A 4,349-nucleotide genomic window follows, 5' to 3' on the forward strand; every position below is an offset into this window, starting at 1 on the left:
TCGATTTGGGAATGACTCCGATTCTCAACTTGTACTAAAAAAACCATAGGAAAATGCGCAAAGGGGTAGATGAGATGGGAGGTTCAACGACAAGAATTTTGAAATCTTTGTTCACTCCCCACCCCCAAATTAAATTGCCTTTGGAGAGTGGAATCAAAGCAGTGAGAAGATCTTGGATTTAAATGTTCGTGTTATATAAAAAATAAATAAAAAATAATTTTATATAAATTAAAAGTGAAAAGCGTTTCACAAAATTAGACCTAATTTTATGTAATTGGAATATATTCGAATGTGTGTGTGTGTGTGTGTGTTTTTTTTTTTTTTTTTTTTTTTTTTTTTTTTTTTTTTTGGATTGCAAGTTTATCTGTTCATATACATTGTACCATTTCATCAAGATTTCACCTTTAAAACATTGACCCTCTAGAATTTTGCAGCACTCCCTTTTGTTTGCTCGTAGATTACTTTTATTTTCCTTTTTTTTCTTTTGCTCTACTGGGATTTTTAAAAATAAAAATTATGCTAATTTTATTTTTCATTTAATGAAACCTTAGTGTTTATAGCTTACATGATGATATTCATGTAATCCTTTACTTGATACCTTATGTCAGAATGAAAGGACAAAGGTATGGATATTGACTTTAAATGAATGGCTGCCTTATAACAATACTGTTTTTTTCAGTTATGAAGTTATTTGTTATTTTATATAGATTGATGACTTGTTTGTGTGTGTGTGTGTGTTTTTTTTTTTTTTTTTTAATTATGCCATTTATCTGATTTGCATAGTTGTACCAGAAAATGTTTAATCGTTTTGAAATTAACTATTTTCACATTACATTTTACAATAAAGTTGTTGCAGAAAATTTGAGATAAGCGTAGAATGACAGTTGCGAACAAGGTGAGAAAAAGAGAGAATGACAGTCCGAAAAAAGAAATTACAGGTACACACCTATCGAACGTGGAACGGGCGAAAAAGCAGAGAGAGTGAGAGTGAGAGAGAGAGGACGCCTGTGCAGATCATAGTTTGTATGTTACCATCTGATACTTGTTCCATTTTCACTGTCCAATTTCGCCGACGCCTTGCTGACATACGCGCCACCATCTCTCCCCGCCAGGTGTACCGCCTTCCAACGTAACTTCTATACCTCTGGATTTCCGTCTGTGTTTTGTTGTATTTGTTGAATCTTCGCGTAAATCTATCTTACTTAGGGATCGTGATTCTGGTTCTGCACAGTGTATTGCATTATAGCTGATGTGGATGCGCTTTTGAAGCTTTGATTGCAGGGGCGAATTTTAAGGGTTATACATCGATGATTGGAATCACATTTATATAGATACGTACAGGAGCGAATTGAAAAGAAAGGATGGCAGCTCCACCGGCTAGGGCTCGAGCGGACTAAGATTATCTTATAAAGTTGCTCCTCATTGGCGACATCGGTTAGTTTCCTTCTTCCATTCACATTTTCTCACATCTGCAATTTCGTTATCCCTTTAGATATTCAGAGAATTGCTTGTTAATGTTTGGCATTTGTTATGCCCGCAATGGTTAATTCATCATTCCATGTCTAAGAGGTGATGAGTTCTTTTATGGATTCTATATGTTTCAACAGTTTGTGTTGTGTAATTCCTTTTACAGTTTTGCTTCTGATCGAAATGTCTTTCTATCGGCATGGTAAGTGTATTTTAGTATGGTGGATCAACTACATGTACCAAAAACAATGGTGAATTGAAGTTTATTTTTCCCTTGTGTTTTATGTGCTCTTTACCCATTATAATCATTACTTATAGCAAAGTTATTTAGTTATGCTATACCTAAACTTTTATGCCAAACGCCAGCGCGGTTGGGGACAATGGAAAGGTGAAATCTGGGAATGGGAATTTGGAGTTGAGGAAAGTGTTCCGAGCTCGGCTTTTAGATTTCTTCAAATCCCATCCAGAGGTATGCATTTACTTTTTGATGGCGTAATGATTTTCTGCATCGAGCTAATATAAGCGAAACTTGATGATGACAATTCAAGCTTTATTTGTTATTAGCTTTCTGTTGTGATTAGCATTTCATGGATATTGTTTGGTGGAATGAACATTGTTGCAGATTGTTCTTTTTAATGATTTGCAAATGAATGGTTTTTGTTGACTATGATGTTTGCTTCAGGGAGATGATATTCCAGAGGAGGAATTACCACATCCGTTCAATCAATCAAAGCCGCCAGTGCCTTCTGGTTCGGGTGGTGAGGCGAGAAATGAAGCTGTGTCTGAGATTGGTGGCATTGTCGTCAACCTGTCTAAACCCCCGGCTTCAGCGTCCCACCTCTCTCGTTCTTTCAGACGGAGCTTCTCCCAGCGCTGCAGGGCGGAGGACACCAAGCAAGAACAAACGGTTGCTGTCAATCTTTCCCCTGAGAGGAAAGCTTCTAAATCTTGTGCTGATTCGGGTGTTGGATGCTCGCCTAATGCTGCTCCTGTGAAGAAGGATTTGCGTCTCTCTAAAGTCGAGGAAGGTTCGTTCTTGAGTGCTGAAGGAACACCAACTAAACTCGCATCCACCCCAGCAAAATCGATGAGCTCCACACCTGCTCTTCGACCTCCCAAGAGATGTTATATGACTCCAGAAGACAACGATTCAGCTAAATCTCCAGGAGCAGCATTAGGACCTCCCAAGAGATGTTATTCGGGGTAAAAATACTTGCTCTGGTTTTAGGACCTTTTAGATTTTTAATTGCTAGGATTATCTAACAGTAATTTTCTTCAGTTTTTATAACATCAAATTTTGACTAAACCAACGTCAACATATTCTTTAACATATATATTAACTTATAAACGTCAATAAAATAAATAAAAAATAATATACATCATTTTTTATGACAATTTTTTACTAAACCGACGAAAAAAAAATATTAGATATACATCAGTTATTTTTAAAACGGACATCTTATATGGGCTATAATGTTAGTTCCCTGGGCAGGTTTGCTTTGCAACATGCTTTGATCCTAATAATATTTTTGCTGAACTTCAAGCAAAAGAAGAAGGATTTTGAGCCTAAAGTATACATCTGTTGATATAGTTTATTGGTAAACTTATCTATAAAATAAAAACCGTTGTTGAAATGTTGTTTTAACATGCAAAATTAATTAATAACTTCTTCGGCTCTTCCTTATATTCAGTGAGGTGAAAGATGATAATCTCCTGAAATCAGTTGATATTACATAAGGTGACCACTGACCATACACAATCTTTGACATTGGTAAAAAATCATTTTATTAGTAAATATACAATACTATCTCAGGAATTTACAATTGAATTATAAGGCTTTCATTAAACTTTTCATCAAAAAGAACCTTCGGCTTTTGGTTCCTTAAATAAATTATTTTCTTAACATTCATGTTATTTATTTTTATTTTAAATTATTCAGTTGTTTAAATGTAATGTTTATAGTACATATGCTCTTAAATGTTTGCTAATGGTAAGTTAACACATGACTTTATTCAGGTTTGGATACAAGATGTGATGCCTAACATAGAAGGGATGTAACTCTTACTGGAAGAAAAAGATATTTAAACAAATTTTACATCAATGTGCTTTCTTTATAAAATACGTCATTTTACATGTAACAGAAAAGGTATTCTCAAACAAAACAACTACTATTACTTATTTTTAGATGTTCAATTCAACAAACAACATAACCTAAAAACTACACTGTCTAATAGTTGCTTTGCCACTTCATTTTGAAAACTTGTAGGACCAGTAAGCAACATACTTTTATGAGATATTAGAAACAATGAAAAATACATGTTAACTAAATAACACAAGGAGAAAATAGTTGTAAAATAACGTTCAATACCCTTAAAATTACAAATGTATATATTCATCATAATCAATTTGTATTTCTTGTGTAAAAATTCAATACATTAACAAAATAAACTTTATGTGAATATTTATGAAACTTCGTCAAAAAAAAAAAAAAGCACTTCACAAATGTAATTTATCAATTTCAAAATGATTTACTAATCGAGTTTCAACATTGGGCACAAGTTTGTATGTATGTATGTATGTATGTATGTATGTATGTATGCATGCATGCATGTATGTATTGGATTATATGAGAACAAGTTTGTAGGAGAAAACTAAGAACTATTCACAATCTTACATCCGGAAAAATTGAACGCACCAGATCAAATTTTTTAAAAAAATGTGATGGCAGTTTTGTAATTATGATCAGTTTTACTATACAAACATGTACACTAAAATATGAAATATTTAGACTTTTCCATGTTTGCACATTTAGTATTAACGTTATGCAGATTTAATGTTAACTTTTTGCATATTTAGTATTAAAAGTTTGCACTTGCAAAAAT

General features: G+C 33.4%; 1 long non-coding RNA gene across 1 annotated transcript; it reads left to right on the forward strand.

Annotated features, from left to right (window-relative positions):
- Positions 1-1,332: 1,332 nt before the first annotated feature.
- On the forward strand, positions 1,333-3,179 carry LOC109184786. Its single transcript, XR_002054873.1, has 3 exons — positions 1,333-1,434; positions 2,960-3,065; positions 3,159-3,179. It is a non-coding gene; the product is annotated as an uncharacterized LOC109184786 (long non-coding RNA).
- The last annotated feature ends 1,170 nt before the right edge of the window (positions 3,180-4,349 follow it).

The sequence above is a fragment of the Ipomoea nil genome, unplaced genomic scaffold, assembly GCF_001879475.1.
Source record: "Ipomoea nil cultivar Tokyo-kokei standard unplaced genomic scaffold, Asagao_1.1 scaffold1286, whole genome shotgun sequence".
Classification (NCBI taxonomy): domain Eukaryota; kingdom Viridiplantae; phylum Streptophyta; class Magnoliopsida; order Solanales; family Convolvulaceae; genus Ipomoea; species Ipomoea nil.